The 26110-nt window shown below is 37.3% G+C and overlaps 1 protein-coding gene across 5 annotated transcripts in view; it reads left to right on the top strand.

Annotated features, from left to right (window-relative positions):
* The first annotated feature begins 6433 nt into the window (after nt 1–6433).
* Nucleotides 6434–26110, top strand: part of LOC106063439 (monocarboxylate transporter 5-like) — a 51222-nt gene continuing 31545 nt past the window's right edge. Inside the window, exon 1 of one of the 5 annotated variants that reach the window (XM_056012271.1) lies at nt 6434–6697. The gene's annotated coding sequence lies outside the window, so the exon portion shown is untranslated. The other 4 variants (XM_056012275.1, XM_056012276.1, XM_056012273.1 and 1 more) reach the window with 4 other exon arrangements.

The raw sequence follows: 26110 nt of genomic DNA, 5'->3' as shown, positions 1-26110 counted from the left end.
ATGGGTACCTGACATTAGTTGGGGAAAAGTAAAGGCGGTTGGTCGTTGTACTGGCTACATGACACCCTCGTTAACCGTAGGCCACAAAAACAGATCAACTTTACATCATCTGCCCTGTAGACCACAAGGTCGAAAGGGGAACTAGTTAGGCCAGGTTCACATCTAACTTTACATTCACTTTCACCTATCCTTTGATCTGCTGGACCGTTGGGGCACTACACAAGATCTGTCAACCTTCTTTTTCCATTCTTATCTGTCATTTGTCTTTTATATAATTTCATTCGGATGTTCTTTCTGAAAATATTGAAGCCTGCCTGGGTGGACCACATCGGGGGCCGATTTTGAATTTGTGTTTCCACACAAACTGTCTTTGTAACCTTGTTTTTTTTTTTTTTTTTTTTTTGGTCTTATATTTGATACAAATTGATCAAGCCTTACTAAGTTATTCTAGGAAAACCACATCTTTTTCTTCACTTTTTTTTTCTTTTTTGCAAAGGCAGGATTCATTTGAAGTTGGCATTGTAAGAGACTTACTTGTATACTCGTTTATTTCAGAAGTGCGGCCGAAGCAGGGCCTTTACTAGCAAGGCTCGAAGGATGTAGCCCTTTCTGTCCCTGAGTAGCACAATGTATATTACACGAACGAAACTTTGTCAAAAAGACAATCCTTCCTTTATAAAGCTGAAGCCTTTTTATAAGATCGATTACTTTACTCTTACCAAATGAAGGATAAATGGAAAATGTTTACCCTCAATATATGCCTCCCTCACCCCATCCCCCCATTACGTAAAAATCCTTGTTACGCGCATGTATAGATTTACTCAGAGAATATGAAGGTCTAGAGTACTCTAGATGTCTAATTTAGTGATATAGTGATATAGTGATCCAGATATGTCACATGGTAACATGAAAAGACCAGACATGGTAGCATTAACTAGACATGGTAACATTAAAAGATATAGATCCAGACTTTTGAAACGTTAAAATATAGTAATCTAGACTAGAATTTAGAATACTGGATTGAGAGATATGGTATAGATTCTATAGAAGATTCTAGTTTGGTGATATAGATCCAGACATGCACAATTGTAAACCAAATTTCCCCACGGATAATAAAGATTATTATTATTATAAAAAGTAATAATAATAATAATAAGGCTTGTCTTCGAATCCGAAGATTAGTGAGGAATGCAGTATTTCCCGTGGCTGCGCAGACCCAGCTGTGACCTACCCATGCGGGATACGTGCCCTGCCCAGCGCAACTGTCGGACCATAAGAAGTCCCACTAAACTTTACCGGCGTTCGCAAGGACATCGCTGCTTGTGGTGCGGTCTTGCCACCGTATGTCCATGATGGAGCGCAAGCATCTTTGGTAAAAGCGCTCAAGTAGTCTTAGTTGCTTTCTGTGTAGTGTCCATGTCTCAGATCCATATAGAAGGGTTGAGAGAACCAGACATTATAGTTTGGTGATTGCTATGGTGTGTGTGTGTGTGTTTCCTAGATGATATAAAAGGGAGTATTCATTGTTATTTGGAGAGAGGAAGTATTAATTTAATGTTAGTCTTGTTGAATGGTGCGGCGCTGTTGTAAGTGTAAGTACGCCAGAAGACTGAAGGATGCCAGAGTGTATGGACCTGTTTTTTTAATTTTCATAGTGAGTTAGATTTGTTTAAATAAAAGTTTGTTTCTTTTCATCCTAAGCTGAATTTGTCTTTATTGTAATAAACGTTATATGTAGTTTTGTTCACAATAATTTATTCCTGTTATTTCAAGTTTTATAAGGTCAAATATAATATGCCTACAGCGGTTTAGTTGTTTACCTGCAGTTTCGTGCTACAAATCAACGAGCATCAACAACAGTGATATATATCTAAACATGGGGACATAAATAAAAACGGTAGTCTAGACTAGAATACTGGATCTATCTGTATGATATAGATATATAGAGATATGATTATAGAAGTTTCTAGTTTGATGCTAGGCCTATAGATCCAGACATTAGAAGACTGTGCGCAAAATGGTGCTAAACGTCTGGTTATTTCTTGTCATGACGTAGGCCAATGTGTGTTCCAGATAAATAGTATGATAGACTATCGAGACCTCTTGACAAAATTTAATTTGAAGAAGATTAAAATTTGAAAAAAAAAATGTTTAGCTTTGAAACCATAGTTTTTATTGTTTTCCCAAAGATATACAAAAACTGTCAAATTTCTAGGAAAATTGTTAGAGCCATTTTCGAGATCACGGATCCAGGTTTCAGTTTCCATGAAGAGTTTGAAAGCTGATAAGAGGAATTGTTTTAATAAAATCACTTCTTGAGGAAAATCACCTTCATGAATTTTCATTTATTTCCTTTTATAAGCACACGTACTAGGTCTGGTTACCAAAATTTTTCAGGGGACATAATCTTGGAATGATTAATGAAATGTGCATATTCCTGGTTTCATCCCATAGATTGACGTCATCCAAGCAAGAATGAAACAAGGATTTAAACTTTAAACTTTTAAAGGAAAACAATTGGCGTCCGAACCGAGGGTTTCCGGGTTCGAATCCAGGTTAGAACTGATACTTTATTTCGGGATCTATAGGGTGCACATGAGTCCAGCCAGCTCTAATGGTTACCTGACATGACAATAGTTGGAGAAAAGTAAAGTCGTTGTGCTGGCCACATGACACCCTCGTTAAACGTCGGCCATAGAAGTAGATGATCGAAAGGTCTGAAATGAGGACGGCAGGACTATGGCAGCACTTCAAACTTGGGACAAACTGTGACGAGAGTCATAGAGAGAGAGAGAGAGAGAAAAATTATTTTCACTTTAAAATTCCCAGACACAAAGAAACAAAAGCATGTATCTAATTACAATGTACATTCACACTTGTGCTTGAGGTCAAAGCATGTACATGTATAGACATTTCATTCAGATCAACCAATACACAAACATGCGCTACTAAACACACCGTCAAGAGTCCCCAATTTCCACTGACCCACGTGCCGAGGCGTGTTACGACACAAGTGTCATAATTCGTCACACATGTCAAATTGTCAACGCATTTAGCAGCTCCCATTACTCTCGTATAAATCTGTCAATCTAGCAGATTAGCTGAGTAGCAGACTTCTTTTTATTGATATCAAAGGAGAATTGTTCATCTATTTGGTTTAAATAAGCTAGCAACTAAAAAATGTGTACACATAAATCCATCTGTGTATTGATATCAAAGAAGAATTATTTATCTACTAGTCGACCCACGGCGTAGCATACGCCTCTGTTTTGTAGGGCCGGCCTTAGGCCACTACAACCTATACGACCGCCATGGGGCCCGCACTTTCATAGGACCCGCGCTAATTCTAGGTGTAAATTATCAAATTAAGCCATTTTATAACTAATAACAGATTTCCCGCGGCCTCCTGATTTACCAAGAGCCCCTGGAATTCTTCTGAAATTGCAAAATATAGGAAAAAGTCCTGGAAATCTCCGAAAAATATTAAGATCTTTTGAAAACTCATACAAATCTCCTGAAATATATAGACTAGAATTTTCTTTTTGGGGTGTCATTCAATAAGGAAAACGCCAATCCTACGCGCGATAAAAAAACGGCATTATGCAATACCCGTAATTGTGGAATCTGATGAAAGAAGCTTCTCGCGCCTCAAACTAATGAAGAATTACTTGAGGTCAACAATTCTCGTAGATAGATTGTAACATTTGGTAATTCTTGTTATTGACCGTGATCCATGTAGGAAATAGAATTTTTATGATATACTGTATGACTTCGCTACACGGGTCTTTAGTTTGTTTTAGGGCTACTGTACATACGTCACGGTTCCAGTTAGCACCCAAGGAACATTAGTGCAAAGTTTCAAGAATGGTCAAGCGATTTTGATTTCTATTCGGAACATACATACTCCTTACATTCTACTTTATACTATAAAGAAGATATCTGCATTTCAATCACATTCTGAAGCAAACGAGTTCAAACCTCCCCCCCCCCCGCCCAATCCTTATCCGCTTATCTTTAACAAGGTCAACTCCCGAATGTAGGCACCCCGCTCTAAGCCGGATCTATTTCTATCGATGACAGCCTCAATCTCTTCGTTGTCCCCGGTGAACTCTGACCCCGCAAAGGCCCTCATTAATGTAAACTATATGAGCAGCAGAACTTGATCCGCCCCTGGTGCTGAGGCTTGCTCTTAATGAAAGGTGGCGACATCATGGTGAACATGGGGTGAGCTCGATGAGGGAGGCGCTCCTAGTAGGTGAGCGCACCAGAAATTGGCACGAGCCACATGAACAGCTGACGGAATTGGGGCAGAGTCACGTTCTATTTTTAGATTCACGCGGTTGAAGCAGCTAAATATGTTTACTTATTTTCAAAACATTAATGTTTCCTTTTTTTATTTTTGGCGCAATTATTCCAGTCCAACTGCCCTCTCTCCATGAGTGATCTCTATCTTTAATGATCTCATATGTGCTTTCATCACATCTCTATCAACAGTCAACACTCGTAAGGATTCTCGACCACGAGTGATCACACAAGAGCACGAGCATAAACAAAGGAATGGTGCGCGTTACCGTAGTTAGGGAAATAAATAGATCACCGCAGTAGTAGTAGATTTAAAATGCGAATATGATTTTCCATCTTGTACAATAATATTATTTCTCTCTCCCTCCCGCTCTCCCCCCGCATTCTCTCTCTCTCACACACACACACACACACATACAAACACATACACACACACACTGACAAGTCTCTCACTATTATATTTAGAACAAAAGCAAAACAATCAAATCGTATATAGTTAATTCATTTGCTATCATTCTTTCATTTCGTTATTTTTCCATAGTATCCATTGACATCAATGCATCCATTATTCTATCTAGAGCCTAGCCCTAGGGCACACTATCTTCTTACCAACGAAGTCATTAATACTGGTGGATGTAGTCCGATGTACACAACATTGAGACTGTTTTAAAGAGATAAGAAGATATCTTAATGTCTAGCTGTCACTTGAAGATATCCGACAGATTATTATACAATGTAATGATCGGACGTCATTGCATTAATAATGGATTGGATAATTCGAATCGAGGAACGCGGTAGCTGGAATCTCTTCTGAAAATCGATGGACTTGTCCAATAAGAAATGGTGACTGAAAAAAAAAGCGAATTTGGGGGGGGGGGGGGGTCTGACACGCAAAATAATAATAATGTCGTGTATTGCTTTATTTACTGTTATAGAAAAGATTTGTTTTTTAAAAAAGATATTTGCATCAAGTGATAGTGTACTATAAAATAAGGTTGCTCTCTTATAGTTTACTTAAGTATTTATTTACAGTACAATGCAGCCTCGGCATGATTGATATGAGCAATATATATATATTTAGATTTAGAAAGATTTAGGGAAAAAAAACATTTTCTTAGACAAAAAAAAAGTCGTATTATTAAAAATCATGGAAGTACATATTTGCAGTCGGTTGTAGCTGCTATAAAATAAAAACTACATATTTAATAAAATATCAAATAATAAATTTTAAAAAAATACTGTTTCGGCAATTTTACTTTTTAACATTAAATAAAATCTACAGCTTCCAATGCTTGATTTTTAATTATTTTTTTTACTAAAAAACTGCAGTGTGTCAACCATTTATTTTCTTTAAATTGAAAAAATTATTACTCCCATTTATGTGTCTATCCTATGTTTACAGAGTATGTGTTTGTGTGTGTGTTTCTATAGTGACGTTGAAAAGGGTTACTATTGGTAGTGAATAATGCAGCATAGGTGTCATTGTCGTCATTTGGTCTTAGTTAGGAGAGACGACTCCAGAACGTGAGACTGAAAGGCTGCGTTATTGTAGTCATGTAGTGAGTTAGATTTTGTTAAGAAATATTATTACTAAAGTCTAGTACATTTATACTATTTTAACTTGATTTAATGCCTTTATTATAATAAAAGTTATATCTAGTATTGTTCACAAGAAAGATATTCAAGTTATTTGAAGTTTTAATTAGTTACGATATATTACTCCTACAACGGTTTGGTTGTCTACCTGCAGTTTGGTCCTACTAGTCAACGACCGGTAGTAACACTCTCTAAGCTTACAATTACATGTCTAGGCAAGATTAGGAGCATCTCTTGTGCTGCAAAATGTTTTGATGTATTTAGATTAAGAGTACGGAGGGAAATGTTCAATATGGACGGGAATTAATCATATTTGTTTACATTTCTCTTTTTATCATTTTGTCTTAGATGTGCAGTATTCCACCCATGCTATACGCATAATAGCAACCAGAAGAAAAAGAAAACCACTTAAATGCAGTGGATACCAGTTCGCCGAGCTAAATACGACTTGCTATCGCGCACTTGTCAGGGCAAGAACGGTAGACCTTTTGATCTTTGACCTCATTCATCGCATCTCACTCTCGCGTGGACTTGTTATTGCACCAACATATCGCGAGCGAGCCTCAAATCGAGATGGTTGTGGAAACGTATATTCCAGACTTCTTCAATATTGACAAAGAATAAATATAGATCTAGATTTAGTTTACGGTATTTCAAATTTTGTAAGAGTTTTAGTCGATATTAAACTTCGTTGTTTGTGTTGGCGAATTCTTTTTTTTTTTTTTTTAAATTAAAAGTGTTGGTGTATGGTCTGGTGTATTTCTGCTACAGTTACCTGGCAACGTTAAAATCATCTGGGGTAAGTTTTGGACTATTTTCAAGACATAGACCTAGACCTAGATCTTATTATGTATTCCTAGATCTAATTTCTTGTATTGTCTCTATTTGGGTTATATTGCGATTAGATGGGTGGGTTGGGGGAGTGGTTGTTACTTTTGACCCACTTTTATATTTGTATGACAAGCGATATATATAGATCTAATATTAATACTGAAAATGAAGGAAGCGACAAACCTTCACGTGTGACCTAGTTTCGTGGAGCTGTTGGGGTTTGGGTTTTGTAAACAAATTGGCGGGACAAAAAAAAAAATAAAGGTGATAAACACAGGAAAACAAAGACGTTTTTGATTTTATTTCTGGTTCAGCGCAGTAAACTAGATCTAGGTCTGTCTAGAATAATCTAGATACAGATACAAATTTGACGTATTAGGTTAGGATCAATAAAATATGCTATTATCGAGATCTATTATAAAGATAAGATAATATTGTTGCTCTATTATATAAATCTAATCTTTTAAATTATCTTAATCATTTGATATTAGTGTCATGGTCTTTAGTAGTTCATATTTTAAGTTAAATATCTAGATCTAAGTTTTAGGCCAAGCATAAAAGTTTTAAGGGTTGCTAAGTGGCACCAACCGCTTGGCTGCATATCAAGGGGTGTGTAGTTCGAATCCCGACTTCTGCTGAGCTGTTTGCTATGGTTCTAAAGTAACCTAAGTAAAGTAAAAAAAAAAAAAAGGTAAAGTTCCCCTTTCAGACCATGCGGTTTATAGGGCAGATGATGTTAAGGTCATCTGTTTCTTTGGCCAACGGTTAACAAGTAGGTAATCATGTGGCCAGGCAGGCCAGCACAAAGACCAACAGCCTTTTCTTTCCCCAACTAAAGTCAAGAACCCATTAGAATAGGGTGGACTCAAGGGCACCCTAAACATCCCGAAATTCAAAATCTCAATCTTCACCGAAATTCGAACCCAGGACCCAGGTTAGGAAGCCAAGTGCTTAACCACTCAGCCACCGCGCCTCCTGAAGTGAGATAAGGCAGCATGAAAATCGTCGCCTGGATACCGAGACCAATTGTCATAGAAAGCCTGAACACTGACCTGCAACGTCACAACTTGTGGACAGTTTAGACCAATAGCTTGTTGCCACGTCACAAGTCTGTACGAGCTAAAGGTCTCTCACAGATTGCGACGTCGCAGATCAGCTTTGAGGCCTGCTATAACGTATGGTGTCGCTGGATACCCTCTCCCAATTCCCTAGGGGTCCACAATAGAGACTGGACCATAGCATGAAAGACTCGCTAGACAAAAGTTATAACTAAAGTGTCAGGATGAAAGTATTTTAGGCCAAAAAAGTTTAGGTCCTAAGTTGTCGAGAGGCATAGATGTAGATCTGGAGTATTTGATCCTCTGGGCTTTTAGCTCCATTGGTTCCAATAAGATGGAGTCAAAATATTACTGTTATTTTCTACCCTAAAATTGAGGGAGATAGAGGAGGCTTATTTGACTTGAAAGCAAACGTGAAATGCGTCCATCTAGATCTAGTTGCCACAGTCTCTCAAGAGCTCTAGCTCAGAGGTGAAACCATATTTTGAAATTATTCTGTGAAGATGTTTATTTTTTTCAACCAAGACGTTCTGGAGTCATGTTCTAGATTTTGACTAGGAGTAGGGTGTGGCAAGACTAAATAAAACTCAGTCGGTCATGCTGCCCACCTCCATCCAATGTCGTCCTCCGGGATGTTGGGGCAAGGAGTCTGAGGAGTTTCTGAACCCTTACAAATAATGTGAATGTAGTTTTACCTCTCATTCCCCACCCCCAGAAGTTGCATTTCTCCTAGAAAACTTTAGTTCACACACATATATATATATAAGAAAACAAAGACATGGTACATAGTGGTGACCAAAAAACCCTTAGGCCAAAGTTCTTTCTCCCCTCACCCATTTTTTCCTTAAAAAGATTCACTTGTGTCTTTTGTTAATGCTTTGCTTCTGCTAAGAAAGGATATAACTACACTTCTCCAATGATCAGATTATGGACCAATGGAAAGTGTGTTAGCACCCCTCTCTCCATTTCTTCTTTTTTGTTTGGGGGGGGGGTAACTTTTTTTTGTTCAACGCCCCCCCCCTCTCTTTTCATTTTTATGGATATTTTCATATAGACTATTTCGACACAGGCCTTTCCTGTGTCAGCACACTCAGTAATACGACTCTTTGATGTGTATGGTCAATGGACGTTGGCTACGCTATGTTCATTGTCAATAGACGTTGGCTATGCTATGTTTATGGTCAATGGACGTTGGCTACGCTATGTTCATGGTCAATGGACGTTGACTAAGCTATGTGTATAAATAGCACTTTATTCCTTCCCCTACAAAAAAATAAATGGTACACAGTGTAGGAATGTGTAGGAATGTGGGTTCCCTAGCTAGAGAAACGTTGCTGTAGAAATCCGCGTTCTCGTCTGTGTGTGTGTGTGTTGGTTTCGGTTATCGATGAGGAAGGTTGTAGAACTTTCTATGAGCTAAGATATAGTTGGCAGTAAGGGGGGGGGGGGTAAAAACGGAACAAAAACTAGAATAAAGAGAGTCGATTGATTGATTTAATATTGTCGTGGAAAAACTTTCGAGCTGACTTGTTTTCTCGTGACGTATGCGCTGTTACCTTCGACCTTGTTTTGATTTTTAAATACACTCTTAGTGACGTATACTTTAGTTGTGGTCACGTGGTTCTAGTACCACAAAATAACTTGACGAAGATCCTCATATTCAATTCTTGCTAATAGCTTACACGTTTTGTAATGGATAGAAATGTAAAAAAAAACAAAAGTGGAAGTTTGTGGGAAACACTAGTAGCCTAGGGGTAAGAAAATTGAATATTTTATTTCAAGCTAACATTTCAGAATGTAATAGTGGCATTGGGTCGTCTATATGACTGTCATTGCCAAGGGAGACCATCTGCAATCTAAATCTAATGACCCTAATTCCATCATGTTGTCGGAGTTACTGGTTCTGGTGAATAAAAAAAAAGAACGGAAATAATCTTTACGAAATAAAATACTTTCCAAGTGGAAAACACAAAAAGATTTAACACCCACTATTAACACACAATATAACTTAATTTCAATCATAAATTCAAACAAGTATTTAGCGTGAGGCTTGAAACATATTTACCGAGAGGACACCGGTATAAGCTTGTCTCCCCTTATCTAGGTTTATAAATAGAAACACCTCAAACAGGAAATAACGTAATAATTTTTCATTTCTAATTAACTCTTCTGTTAAAAAAAAAACTAAAAAAAAAACTTAAGGCTTCTAGGAAGCAATGTGTAGATAAACTTCCTGTTTACACATCTTTTGAGACCTTAGCGGGTAAATCACTTGATACGCATATAGTAGTGTCAGTAGTGTGGGTGGATAGCCCAGTTGATGGATCGTCGCACTAATAGCGCGAATGTGGTGGGTTCGATTAGCATAGTGGCCTTTTTACAACGCTTTATATCAACTCTGTCTGTCTGTCTGATAAAAAGTTTGTACACGTTATTTCTCCCACACACAGTCTCAGATCAAGCTAAAATTGTGCACAATTATTTCTTTTACAACACAAGAATCAAAAAAAAAGTTAATTAGTTAATAACTATTGGTAATTAATTATTTTGTTTGGTATCTCGAATAAGGGAAAGAAATCGTACTGGACTGAAGTGGTGGTATAAGCTGAATAGTTCCCTTTTTATAGATCGCCGCTTTAAAGTCAGTTTGAAACCAACAATACATAACTATACTATCTTCCATTTTGATAAGCATGGCTTGAGGAAGTGTAAGATGTAATTGTAATTCAGGTCGTTCATCCAGATATCCCTTCCCCCCCCCCCCATCCCAATTTTCCTAACTGGTCCCCAGATAGGTGATAGGATGATGGGGCATTGAGAAAGCTAAAAGCATGAAATAGCGCTAAACAAAATCAATAGATAAAAATATCACACATTATTATTGCTCTTGGTCTAGGTCTATAACAAACTTAATCACATGACTGATCCACCAAACCAATGGATACAATTACACTTGGTATAAGATTTTTATTTTAAATTCTCTTTATGAAATAGTAACACCTATGTATTTCTTGCAGTATTATCACATCTCCATGACAAATAAATATGAATGTATTAATTTGAACATAAAGATGGAATTGGTTTTAAAAATTTAAATATTACTCGCTTTTATGACAAACTGTGTTAATGATATTAATGTACTCAAGTATGGTTAATTCGAGGTCATTGTTTTAAATGCAGTCTATGTTCGAGTTTGTGTGCTACTTAATGTGTGAGTACGACTGACCCCTAAGTGGCCGCCCTTTTATTATCTTGTTTTTTTTTGTTTGTTTATTTGTAATCTTTTACGAATTCTACAACACAACGTCACAGATAAATATATTGGTCTGTGAAGTGGACATGTGAAAACAAGGATCGTACTAACATGCTGAGTCAGCAATATCTTTTCAATAGATATATGCCAACTCAGTGATAGCAAGAAGATAGTGTGTCAGTGGTTCTCACACCTTATTTTGGATAGATACTTGCCAAGCTAGTGATAGCAAGAAGATAGTGTGTCAGTGGTTCTCACACCTTATTTCGATAGATACATGACAACCCAGTGATAGCAAGAAGATAGTGTGTCAGTGGTTCTCACAACTTATTTCGATATATACATGCCAACCCAGTGATAGCAAGAAAATAATATGTCAGTGGTTCTCACAACTTATTTTGATAGATACATCCTAACTCAGTGATAGCAAGAAGATAGCGTGTCAGTGGTTCTCATATTACACTCGGATTGTTCTTTACTGTGTAGCACCCTCTTTTACACAGACCAATGTCCTTTTAGTTTTCATATTTTTTTACGAACCGTCTTATACATCACAAAATGTATTTCCAATTCGCTGTTGTTTGAATTTGCAGGAAAAAAAAAAGAATGCATGTGTTTGTACTGTGTTCCTTATATATCTAATTGTGGGGGGTGGGGGGGGGGCTGTGTTACTGCTGTGTAATAAGAACACTAGCTACTGACCACTGTTTAAAGAGGTACATTTTGTCACCATTTAACTAATCTCGCTACTTTAGGTAAACACGCCACACAGCAATTGTCTCGCATGCTAGAGATGTATAATTTGAAATAAACAGACATCTCTTGGTCTTGCTGTGCTAGAGAAACCATGCTGTCTTCATGTTGAATGCTCTCTCTTGGTCTTGCTGTGCTAGAGAAACCATGCTGTCTTCATGCTGAATGCTCTCTCTTGGTCTTGCTGTGCTAGAGAAACCATGCTGTCTTCATGCTGAATGCTCTCTCTTGGTCTTGCTGTGCTAGAGAAACCATGCTGTCTTCATGCTGAATGCTCTCTCTTGGTCTTGCTGTGCTAGAGAAACCATGCTGTCTTCATGTTGAATGCTCTCTCTTGGTCTTGCTGTGCTAGAGAAACCATGCTGTCTTCATGTTGAATGCTCTCTCTTGGTCTTGCTGTGCTAGAGAAACCATGCTGTCTTCATGCTGAATGCTCTCTCTTGGTCTTGCTGTGCTAGAGAAACCATGCTGTCTTCATGTTGAATGCTCTCTCTTGGTCTTGCTGTGCTAGAGAAACCATGCTGTCTTCATGTTGAATGCTCTCTCTTGGTCTTGCTGTGCTAGAGAAACCATGCTGTCTTCATGTTGAATGCTCTCTCTTGGTCTTGCTGTGCTAGAGAAACCATGCTGTCTTCATGTTGAATGCTCTCTCTTGGTCTTGCTGTGCTAGAGAAACCATGCTGTCTTCATGTTGAATGCTCTCTCTTGGTCTTGCTGTGCTAGAGAAACCATGCTGTCTTCATGTTGAATGCTCTCTCTTGGTCTTGCTGTGCTAGAGAAACCATGCTGTCTTCATGTTGAATGCTCTCTCTTGGTCTTGCTGTGCTAGAGAAACCATGCTGTCTTCATGTTGAATGCTCTCTCTTGGTCTTGCTGTGCTAGAGAAACCATGCTGTCTTCATGCTGAATGCTCTCTCTTGGTCTTGCTGTGCTAGAGAAACCATGCTGTCTTCATGTTGAATGCTCTCTCTTGGTCTTGCTGTGCTAGAGAAACCATGCTGTCTTCATGTTGAATGCTCTCTCTTGGTCTTGCTGTGCTAGAGAAACCATGCTGTCTTCATGTTGAATGCTCTTCGCTCCAAACAGTTGCCTCCCTTGCTTTCGAGGTATCAACATCCAGATCATCCATACATAAAGAAAGTAAACACTCGAGCCTGCATATACGCATATATAACTAGCCTAATGGCTACAATAAATTTGGTAAACACATGATAAACACACTCGCACACACAAATGCTACAATGTTATTTCCGCTTCAAGATATTATTTCGATCTTTACCCTTGAGATGTGAAATAGATATGGGGGAAACGGAGATGGGGGGGGGGGGGTCATAACTTGCTGACCTCTGTCTCTTGTCTCATCAATATGTAGATTTTTAGATGACGTCATCGTACGAGCGAGAAACGGAGAGAATCCGGGGAAGGGGGGCGGATACAGATGTTGTACACTAGTGTCAAATACAATGGTTTATTGCATGTGTGTGTGTGCCTAGAGATACTTATTTCCTCCACCAGAAGGATCTCGTTACTTCACAAAGTAAAGATTGCTCCAGAAACATTTCGAGGACTGAGATCTAATTTTTAATATTCATCATCGTACCAAACTTCCATGACGTTCTTATAACATTATATATAGATCTAGTCCATCTGGACAATTACACAATCACACACTATACTTTTCTTAATTCGTATTGAGTTCTTAATGTTACGAAATGAATTCTTCACCCCTAATCGGTAATTAGTTTCACTCATTTTAAATATGTTTTTTATTTATTTATTTAAATGTCAAATTGTAAAGGATCTAAAATACAATTAGTCTACCTGGCATCTGGGGGTATTGGAACATAGCCCACTAGATCTAGTGTGTACTTGGACACATTACGAGATCTAGATCTAGCTATCAAAGTCTGGGGGGGGGGGGGAGGTATGCGAACATAGCCTGCTAGATCTATTGTGGACATGGACACATTGCGAGATCTAGGCCTAGCTATCAAAGTGAATTTCACTTATATAGTTGTTATCTTCTATGGTGGCGTAACAGATGCAGATAGATTTAGTGCTTCGCCGTGGTCAAATAGTTGATGTTACCCATACCATTGGAAAGGTCAACGGTGTCATCACTTGCATGTGACCTTTGTCCAGTAGGTTTGCACTCTTATGGTCTCCAGTTTGACTTTATTATACATGCTTATATCACATGTCAATGAACTAACAACTCAATACTCGGTACCGTGTATGAAATTTAAACGCATATGTATTTTCTGGCCAGTGTCCATTTCACCGTTTGACCATACCTCTGAATGGTCGCCTTTTTTTTTTTTTTTGGGTAAGGGAGGGAAAGTATACATCAATCACATTTTGTAGTTTTACTTTTTATAGGCACTGTATATTTCTCATGAACATTTTGTTTCCCGTAATCTATAGAAGTAAAGTAATAGTAAAGGTGTCCCCCTTTCAGACCTTGCGATCTATGAGAGCAGATGATGTGAAGGTCGGGTGGTCGACGGTTTCGGGATTTTAAAGACGTCCTTGAGTCCACCCAACTCTATTACGTTGGAGAAATAAAGACGGTTGGTCGTTGTGCTGGCCACATGACACCATCGTTGACCATTGGCCATAGAAACAGATGAAGAACCTGCCCTCCAAGATCGCAAGGTCTGAGAGGAGTAGGCTACCCTTATTGTTACCACAGTGAACACCTTGGAAGGCCAGTAACTGGGCACAACTATTTTTAGGTTAAAATAAATAAACGTGAAATAAGAATCTGGCGCGATACCATTTGGTATTCTTGCTCACCCCTACGGCTTTAAATCTTCAGGGGACCCTCTGACTCTGTGGTGACCTTTCCGTGATAGGTCAACGTGTTATGTTGAGCTTTATCTAGACTCTCTCCTCCCCCTCTCTTTGTCGCTTTTTTGTCCTCTCCTTCTAATAGTTGTAATTTGTCAAGCAAAACCTACAGTTATATGCATATGTTAAATAACTTCTAGCACTAACACACACTATGACTGTGAACAGATAATTGGTCGATAGGGGAGAGAATAACATTGCTATAATACATTATTTCTCTTTTTTATAACTCCAGAAGTGAGTTGTCGTTACTAATGCTATCATTCATTGATAAAGTGAAACAACGGTGAGTACAAATATCATTTCCCATGGTGCGCAATAATAATGATCATCTTTTTTTTTTCACCTTGGGGAGATTTATCTTACACGTGGGCATTACGTCAGAGGCGGCCCTAGCAGTGCGCGGGGCCCTGGGCGAGTGTCATTTCTGGGCAACGAGTATTTGTACGACGGGCTGACGGTGACAGAGGAGTCTCTTTATCGCTGTTGCTCCACTCCTCCCCCCCCCCCCTCCAAAGCCGCGTCTGAATTATGCGTAACAAAATATTAGAACGATAGCAAACGATATCTTCCTTCCTACCAGCTTCACTCAAAACATGACACCTGAAATTTACATTTAAAAAGTTGGATTTAAATGGTTTCATAGCCAAGAGAACAAAACAGTTTTTGTGTTTGTTTCTTTTTGTTATCAGAGTCTAGTTTGTGTCTCCTTAGCCATATTTCTTTGGACTCGGCGACTTTGTTGCGGCCCATGACACTGGTGTCAGAAGTTTATATGCCTGCCCCCCACCCCCACTGATCTACTAGATCTAGTTGTCACATGCTGCCCTGTACGACGACCCTTAGTAAAATCACCTGCTGCCTATGTTCTAGTATTTAGATGACACATCGGGTATTCCCGCTAGCTTGTCTAAACAACACACACCTCGAGTGCTTACTTTTATTAATGCTTAAAAATATGGGGTAAAAAAATACCTTAGGGCTATAATACCTACAACCGAATGAACGAAAATAAATCTAAAACATTTTATTATTCAAGACAGCTATCGGGAAATCCTGAAAAGCGTAGATCGCTGTATAGTGAGTGGGAAACCAACTACCAATAAGTTAACTTCATATAAACACTCATCTCTGCATCTCTTAATCATTAGAACCGACTATTTTTTTCTAGTTATTGATTTTAATAACTTCCGCAGAGTGGGCGGAGTGTTTTAAAAATCAATAATGGCAACTTACATAACTTTTATTTTCTGTAAGTTTTTCTCTTTCTTCTGATGATGTCTAGATCTAGAATCTAGAACCAAGTAGATCTATTTACTTTTTAAACAAAATCATTAATTTTCTAGTTTAATGTATGTTTTGGAGTAGCATAAATCTAGATCTAGACCATTTCTATTATTATTATTATTGAAAGTAATGATTAGAGATTTAGTACAGACTTGGATTAGCCTGATTATGCCAATCAGTAGTCATTAGGCATCATCAGGCTAATACTAGATCTAGTAGTAGATATAGACTTATATCCAAACGTAGCCTATAGGATTCGTGAATTTGTATTCAGTCAACTATAAATCCACTTCAAAAAATGGAATTATTTTAATATCACACTTGAATCGTATAATAAAAACACACACATTATTTCAAGTACAAAAACATAATATGACTGTAAATAATAAAATCACATTAAAAATGGTGACATGACATAAACGAATGACTCCAATAATACTTCTGGAATTATCTGGATTATCCTCTCTGCAAAGTGTCAGTTAATTTTTAGCCTCTTTGGACTTTTTGGAATATTTTTAGCTTTACTTAACGCTTAGTGATTTCAAAAAAAGAATTTTTAACAAACAAACAAAAAATGTTGCTGGTTTTTGAAGACCTTGACACATTGTATTACTTGACTGTATGCCAATTTTTATAGCAAATTATCCTCTGTTATGTGGCCTGTACAATGTTCAGTTATATTTACTTCCAACAGATTTAAGGTCTTTTTAATATCCTGAAATATCTTTAACTGAAAATCAACTTATTGTTATTCCTAATATAACCAAAAGTTAAAATATACTCACTTACACCCTGAAAAAAAAATTCAAAATGAAAAAAAATCAACTTAATAATATCTTTAAAAAATATATTTACAAAAATATCAAATCATATTCTAAACTATCACTCAAATTAAGTCTCCCTTGGTTCGACTGTCTCGTGTTTCGTTCCCTCCATCTTGTTTCTATTAGGAAAAAATCTGATGAGGAGCCACTGTCAACGTTTTCCCGACTTTACGCCATCCATCTCTATCCCTTGCCTTTTCTCAGAAAATTGTCCAAGAGTAAGTCGGTCCATTGCCTCTCTCTTCTTTACTTTCTTCTGCCTGGTACTGTGCCCAATAAAATATTTCTATGGTAAGCGTTTTTTTTTGCTTCATGTTGGGTGATATATTTCACAGGAACAGTTAAACTCTACTATCTGTGAACCTCCAGAACTGTGCTTCAAAGGATAATCTGAAATAAAACGTGACAGGCTGTCACGTAATAAAATGTGTGTGTCTCTCTCTCTTCTTCACTTTCTTCTGCCTGATACTGTGCCCAATAGAATATTTGTATGGAAAACGTGATGTTTGTTTAATGTTAGAGGATATATTCCGTTTGGACTACAATAATTCTGTACTATTAAAAATAATTGGAGGAACGGGTCGAGTGCAGGTGCCTCCGAGGCTTCTTTTCCGACATAGGGAGCCAGCATCCGTTACATGTGCGTGCGAGACTACTTCCTAAAGTGATTGATTATTGATTATTTCATACTTTAGCAGGACTTAGTACAGCTCTAAACACTGCCTGGGCGAAAGATTTAGATGATAGGAATAGATCTTTTAAAATATATTTTTTTCAAGCCAATATTTCTTTTTCTTCCAAAACCCTGAAAGGCTTCAAGGACACTCTGTCCTGTGTCCCTACTGTCCATACTATACTAAACACGAAGAGATCACGTGATTCAAGAGATCTCCTCGTGCCTTTGACAACTTAATCTGCCCAATCTGGACAGTGGGCTCCGCGTTATGGAGATTGATTAGCCAAATCGGACGATGGGACATAGGCGTCGCATCGAGAAGAATTGAGTATGATAGTTGTGAGCTATGATAGTGTGTGTCACTTGTTATATTTCTTTATAGTGATTTAGATAAATAGTAGGCCTACGTAGATGTGTTTTGAAGCACTTTTTTTTCTACCTTTCAAATCTTCACCACACCCTCTTTGCACTCACACATATACACATAAAGGCATACAATTTTTACGGGCCGACTTAGCAATTTACATTACAGCCCGACTATTAAGGATAACATATTTTAAAGATGGTATATGCAATTCGATGAATGAAAAAAAAATCGCATAGAATTGCGTGGAGAGAGGGGGGGGGGGGGTAACAGACATAACAGCTCACACCAGACAGTGCGTGCATCAATTCCCTAAGCAAAGAATTCCAGAATTGAATTACCTCCCATGTTAGTGAATTATATCCCTTGGGTCTCCGGTTTCTACTTGTTTATTTTTTTTTTGTTGCTCCTCTTTGTTTATTTTTGGTAACAGAAAAAAAACACAACTTTGTTTACTTGCAAATATAATGTACAAACTAAACAAAATTCTGACACCGTGTGGACGAAGGTTGTTGATGTGCTAATGATGTCCCCGTCATGTGCTAATGATGTCCTCGTCGTGTGCTAATGATGTCCCCGTCATGTGCTAATGATGTCCTCGTCGTGTGCTAATGATGTCCCCGTCATGTGCTAATGATGTCCTCGTCATGTACTAATGATGTCCCCGTCATGTGCTAATGATGTCCTCGTCATGTGCTAATGATGTCCCCGTCATGTACTAATGATGTCCCCGTCATGTGCTAATGATGTCCTCGTCATGTGCTAATGATGTCCCTCTCATGTACTAATGATGTCCTCGTCATGTGCTAATGGTGTCCTCGTCATGTGCTAATGATGTCCCCGCCATGCACTAATGATGTCCCCGTCATGTACTAATGATGTCCCCGTCATGTGCTAATGATGTCCCCGTCATGTGCTAATGATGTCCCCGTCATGTGCTAATGATGTCCTCGTCATGTACTAATGATGTCCTCTTCATGTGCTAATGATGTCCCCGTCATGCACTAATGATGTCCTCGTCGTGTGCTAATGATGTCCCCGTCGTGTGCTAAGGATGTCCCCGTCATGTACTAATGATGCCCCGTCATGTGCTAATGATGTCCCTCTCACCCATTCACACATCACGTCTGTCGCTGAATTTTACGTTTTTTTTTTTTTAAACTACAACCTTATGACATTTTCTTAAAACAAATCTTTAAGAGCTAAAAACTATATATATGTTAATGTATATATTGGTCTGTTTCAGCTGACAAAATTTAGTCTTATGAAATAGTAACACTTTGACCTATCCCTTGAAATATTTATACGCCGTCTTAAATGTATCTAAATGTCTATACATTATTTAGAGTACTTATTATGATATTTTTTTTCAAGATAGGAACCTAGAGTGACATATTTTTACAAATTTAGAAATACTAGTTGGTATTAGCGATCAGGGAATCAGCATGAATAGGTCTATTTATAATTCATTATTGTATTCTTTTAAAAGTAAATATAAGTTTAGATGTGTATAGCCTGTAGATTCTCCTATCAGTTTACATTCAAACAAAATACGACTGTCCCGTCTGTCTCTCTTCTCGCTAGAATAAACACCTCTTCAAACGTCATACTGAACCGATACGCATGATCGAATTACGAATATCGTCGTACCGGTAGGCTGATCTTTTTTTTAATTCAACGACCTGTTTCTGTCCAATCTATTTTTTTTTAAATTGCTTTGGCCTTGATGAGACATGTGATAACACACACACCTATACACCGAGATATATACCAACACACATGTTCTATTTCAGTATCGAGCGACAAAGAAGCACTGCCTTATTTCTGAGAGAGTGTGTGCACTGTTAGTAAATGTGGATTTATGCGATATATTTAAAGTCAGTCATGGTACAAAGTGTAATCTAACTTCTTCATTTGCTCTATCCTTTTAAGCTCAGCAGTGAATTTTCAAATTCTTGTTTCATAATACCCAGCTATAAATCAACATGTGCATCTAGATCTTGGTACGAATTATATATTTTTTTTGTAATAACATTTTACTGTCAATCGATTTTCTGTAGTTCTAATATTAGTATTAATGTACATATGTATGAGGCTACTTTTTAGACTTTAGGTCATTAGATTTATTTGGACCTAAAATGTATTTGGGTATCGCCTTACGTGGACCTTATTTGACGAATGCACGCCAGTTGTTAACTTGTGTATGCAGTCCCTGGGATTCTGTTTCCTGATAAGTACTTTGACTTTATATCAGGCGACGGGGAGAGGACAGTGACATTTTAGATTTCATGGGTCAATGTGTGTGAAAGTTAGGATTTAGATGCATCTATGGTGTGTACAAGTTTCAATATAGCCAGTTCAGCGGTTCTCAACTTTGGAAGAATCGCGAGTGTAAGGAGGAGATAGTTAAGAGTCGTATGTAGGACAAAAGAAAGGTTTGTTAAATAAAAATACGTAAATGTAGGTCATAGAAAGGGAAAACAATCTTCTTGAAAAACTCAATTTTTTCTATTATTGTTGATTCTTTATATTAGACTATTCTTTTAATGCCCCCTCCTCCCATTGGTGGATCGTTGTTGGGGGGGGGGGGGGAAATTACACGATGTCTGTGCACACTTTGTTAGCTATGTCATACAAATGCTACTAGACAAATGTTTAAATTTGCTAAGACTGTGTAGTAAGTCTACAACAGGTTCAAATAAAATTTAAGAAACATTTTTAAAAATAAATTTTTAAAAAAAGCTGGATGAGGGCAATTCTACGAATTAACAAGAAAAACATTTTTAAAAATACATTTAAAAAAAAATACGATGTGTAATTGTATCGATTAGATTAGATCAGTCATGTAATTAAGTTTTAATTTAAATAAATGATTTACCAATTTGCAATAGTTCAGATTATTTTCAGACGATTGCATAATATTTTAGAACAAATAAAAACAACACAAGATACAGACATTTTACAAAGATAATTAGATGAATTACAGAAATGGGAATCAAATTGGAGCTTGTCTTTCCACCTAAAAAAATGTCAGTTGTTAAGAGTAACAAAAAAACTAAAACAAATTAATTCCACTTATCTTATTCATGGTAAACCAGTAACACAGACTAAAAACTCAAAATACCTAGGTATTATAATAAATGAAAAACTATCATTAAATCCCTATATCGATGAAACTATTTAAAAATCTAAGAAAGCATTAGAGTATTTTGAAAGAAATATCTACAAATCAAATAAGAACATGAAACTAAAATGTTACTTAACCTTGGGTCAGGCCAATACTAAAATGTGCTCAAGAAAACATTAAGAAACTAAATTTAGAAAACCTTTAGGATAGAAGACTTAAAAGTAAAGTAGCAACTTTACATATAACACTGAACCATAATCTTCAAATACAAAAAAACCCTTATAAAATACTCAGAAAGACAAAGATACAAGTACATTCTTTGATCCCTATGCTAGGACAAATTTGTACCAATGCTCCTATAAGTGCGACCTATAAAGGTGACTAATTCAGCTTATGCCACCACTTCAGTCAAGTAAAATTTGTATTTACCTTGTTCGAGATATCAAACAAAGAATTAATTACCAAAAGTTAATTAGCTAATTGTTTTGTTGTTGTTGTTGTTTTAATTGATTCTTGTGCTGTCAGGTAAACGAAATAGTTGTGCAAAATTTCAGCTTGATCCGAGATTGGGTGTGGGAGAAACATTGTGTACACACTATTTACCAGACAGGCAGAGTGAGTTGTTATAAGCTTTGTAAAGAAAGTGTGTGGTAAGAGCACCCCCCCCCCCCCCAAAAAAAAAAGTTCTGGATCCGGCTTTGGTCGCATCACACACTCTCTTCAAACAAGAGAGACTCTTTATTGTTTTAAGTCTAGAGCACTTCATATTCCTAGCAGATAGTATGCTCATTTTAATAGGAAAGTATTATTAGGTTTTATTTATAGTTATAGTTATTTATTGTCACGTGGACCTGAGCAGACGTAGGCCATGACCTTGCCATTGACATCTAGGGCGTTAGCCTATTGTCTGCAGTGACGATATTTGTAAAAATTTATCACGCCTTCCACCTACTCGACTTACGTAAAGATTAAAAAAAAAAAATGTGTTTGGTCTATGTTTAAACATTTCACATTTCCCTAGCAACGCTGCTAGATGCCATCAAGGTACATTGTTTAAAATTAACCAAAATAAAAAAAACAGGATTGTAATCTTAGGCATTGACAAACTAGGCAATCGCCTAGGGCTTCCGATTAGTGGGGGCCTGGCACAGGACTCGAAAAAATTATTTTTTTTTGACTCGAGCACTATTTCAGCTAGCGTTCAGCTAGTTGTGTACATGTATTCGTGTAGATGTCATAAAGCTTGAACAAAAATAAAATTCTTCTTTCTTTGATGGTAGCAAAAGTATCGAATAAATTGTGAATATTCCAGAGACAGAATGATATCTCGCTATATAGATATTATTGAATTGTTAGGCTGTTTAGGCGTTCTCGCGTCGTAGGCGTTCTAAAATGGTTTTTGTTTATTTTTATTTTATTAATGTAGTTCTAGATGAATATAGTTCTAGATGAATGTAGTTCTAGATGAATGTAGTTCTAGATGAATGTAGTTCTAGATGAATATAGTTCTAGATGAATGTAGTTCTAGATGAATGTAGTTCTAGATGAATGTAGTTCTAGATGAATGTAGTTCTAGATGAATGTAGTTCTAGATGAATGTAGTTCTAGATGAATGTAGTTCTAGATGAATGTAGTTCTAGATGAATATAGTTCTAGATGAATGTAGTTCTAGATGAATGTAGTTCTAGATGAATGTAGTTCTAGATGAATGTAGTTCTAGATGAATGTAGTTCTAGATGAATATAGTTCTAGATGAATATAGTTCTAGATGAATGTAGTTCTAGATGAATATAGTTCTAGATGAATGTAGTTCTAGATGAATGTAGTTCTAGATGAATGTAGTTCTAGATGAATGTAGTTCTAGATGAATATAGTTCTAGATGAATGTAGTTCTAGATGAATGTAGTTCTAGATGAATGTAGTTCTAGATGAATGTAGTTCTAGATGAATATAGTTCTAGATGAATATAGTTCTAGATGAATGTAGTTCTAGATGAATGTAGTTCTAGATGAATGTAGTTCTAGATGAATGTAGTTCTAGATGAATATAGTTCTAGATGAATGTAGTTCTAGATGAATGTAGTTCTAGATGAATGTAGTTCTAGATGAATGTAGTTCTAGATGAATGTAGTTCTAGATGAATGTAGTTCTAGATGAATGTAGTTCTAGATGAATATAGTTCTAGATGAATGTAGTTCTAGATGAATGTAGTTCTAGATGAATGTAGTTCTAGATGAATGTAGTTCTAGATGAATGTAGTTCTAGATGAATGTAGTTCTAGATGAAGGTTTTTAATAAATTGCTTAACCTTTTTTCGTGTTTATTTATTATTTTGTGTAGTTCATTTAAGGGCATGGGGGGGGGGGGGGGCACCACATTCATTTTGTCTAGGGCCTAGGGCCTCCGATTACCCAAGGCCGGCCCTGTTGGTTGTTTATTTTTTTAAAATCTGGGTTTGCTAAGTGGGTGGACACAAAAGTACAACGGTCATTGTCTGATTGGCTCAATGGATTGTTTCTGTCTGTGCTTAGTTTATACGTGACCTCACAGGATACGGTCATGTGCGTACCTCGATCTCTTTATTTGCTGAAACTGCATGTACCAAGAGTCTATGGCAGTCAATGCAGATCTTTATTGAGTCCCAAGTCCTCCCCTGGTAAATCGAAAATTTTTTTTTTTAACCGATTAACTTTGACCTTTGACCCGGCGGTCCAAGACGTGCTGTCACTTGTATCTACTGACAGAGCAATTATCATTTGAGGGGGGAGACCAGTGGAAGATTCCCCTGTTTGAGTATCATTATTGTCAGCGTAATTTATAACCTTGCAGAAGCTATAATCACGGAAAAACACGCCCCTCCCACTTTCCGTTGACCTACTTTTCAATGCCACTGGCTGCTTGTTCTTGACATGTTTTTTGTTTTTTCTTTCTAAACAAAATCAACTTGTAGAGATATATATACTAGGTAGCTAGTTGCGAAGTTTTACTTTCATTCGATGTAGTGTGCGTGCGTGTGCGGTCAGCTGAGCCCGGGCGATGACGTTAACAATAGAAGGCTTTTGTGGCTTGCTCATCGACCAATGGCCTTGATTAGACCCTGACATTTTTTTTTTTGGCTTAATGTTGAAGCTCTCGTACAAAGTCTTCCAACTCTGGACCTTATTATCAGCAGCCGAACTGGCAACCATTCGGAGTTTAAAGCTTTATGATATACATGGGTGAAACTAGGGTGGGGTGGAGGAAGTGTCCAAATTTGAAAATTCCCCCCCCTCCCTCTAAATGAGTGTCCGAAATATGTTTTTACATTAAATATTATCGTCATTATCTCGTGTCATGATGTCGAATGTCAAAATGCAGGGCCCCTAAAGAGGTCGTTCCCCTGGCCCCAAAATCCCTAGCTACGTCATATGCATTTGTAAACTTCTTCGGTTTGAACCTAGCCCGAATACACTCAATGTCTTAGTCTGTATAGATTATAGATGATTGATTTATGTCGCATGATGCTCTTGCGATCAACCACATAAATATGTACTATCGCAGACTGCAATCTGCTGTTGTACTTTTACCAAATAATTTTGTCAACAACTATTTTGGAACTTTTAATTCAGTCCATCATAGACATCTTTCTCGCATGCTCTCAGTTTTTTAATTTTAGATAAAACCAAGGCCAACATTTAAGCTAGACTTGTAACGAAAGTTGAATCCATTTTTTTTTTCGACGTTCGTTACAGATTCATATCGCGTGCTCTCTATTCGACTTTGGGTCTAATAGTGAGTGTTTAGTATGTTTATGAGGACAATAAATGTACTATTCCTTGACTCACCTTAGAAGACTTATTTACCACGATTAATTATCGACTTTTACAATATAAAGTTGGCATTCTGTTGATCTCAATCTTTGTGAACAATGAAGATGATCGTAGAATCGTAGATTATGTTTGTCTCGTTCTAGTTTGTGATGTTGCGAACAATTAACGTTTTATTGTTATCTTACTTATACCGGTACATTAGTTGTATTGTGACTCTATAGAAGTACTTAGTTCAGAAAAGGTGTTGAGGACAGGTTTATGTGTGTATCATAAGTGTATGTACTTTAATATCGATTTGGCTTTCTCACTCGTTAGTGACACACAGATGTTGACTTTACTATTCTGAAACTTTATAGAGATAACACACATGTTACTTTAGTATTCGGGCAAGTCGCAAGTTAGAGATGAAATAGATGTGTTGACAGGTAGCCTATTCGCCCTATTTATTATAATTACTTGACGTTATGGCTATTGAAAGGTATTGCGTTGGGGAATGTCACCTAACTTTCATGTATCATATTTCTTGTCTTGACACGAATAAACAAAGTGATTGGTAAACATGATAGTCAGACAACAACCCTCGTTACCTTCACAAGATCACAACTTTAGGTCTGCAAATGTAACTTTACCATTAGACTTGTATCTGCACTATATCCTTCGGTCTGGAAATGTAACTTTACCATTTGACTTCTATAGGTACGATATCCTTCGGTCTGGAAATGTAACTTTACCATTTGACTTCTATAGGTACGATATCCTTCGGTCTGGAAATGTAACTTTACCATTTGACTTCTATCTATCTACAAGTTTAGTGATTTAACATCCTTTTTTTTTTACACTGTACGGACGCTTTTATGTGTGTAACGGAACGCATAAACGATATTGTAAATGCGTCATCTCTTAGACCGGTCTCCTGAAAGGATCGACTTTATTGTTGAACTCCAGGCGCCTCTGGACCATCAGCTCTGCCAAAAAAAAAGTACGACCTACTGTGTGTGTGTGTGTTTGCGTGTGTTTATGTGTGGGCGGTTGTTGTATACATAATTAAACGAAAATAATCAAGGCACCAGCTTCGTGGTTCTGCGCTCATCCGGCTCCACACAATTACACACACGCGCGCGCACCCACTTCTCCCTCACACACGCTCATTTTCTTTTCTGAGTTTTTAAATCCTGAGAAACCAAAACTCGAGATAGATGAAAATCAATGACCTTCTTCTGCCCTCTCCTATTTACTCAAACCATTGTTGTGCTTTAAAGTTTCTGTCTAATAAAACTCAAACATCAATATAATCGTGTTCCCGTTTCCTCAATCGATAATGAAATGTCTTAATTACAATTACCTTTGTCAGTGTTTGTTGGGCAATACAGATCATAAGTAG

Source organism: Biomphalaria glabrata, chromosome 15 (assembly GCF_947242115.1).
Source record: "Biomphalaria glabrata chromosome 15, xgBioGlab47.1, whole genome shotgun sequence".
In the NCBI taxonomy this organism is placed as follows: Eukaryota; Metazoa; Mollusca; class Gastropoda; family Planorbidae; genus Biomphalaria; species Biomphalaria glabrata.
Note: the sequence above shows the minus strand (reverse complement) of the source record. Positions and strands in the feature narration are given on the sequence as shown.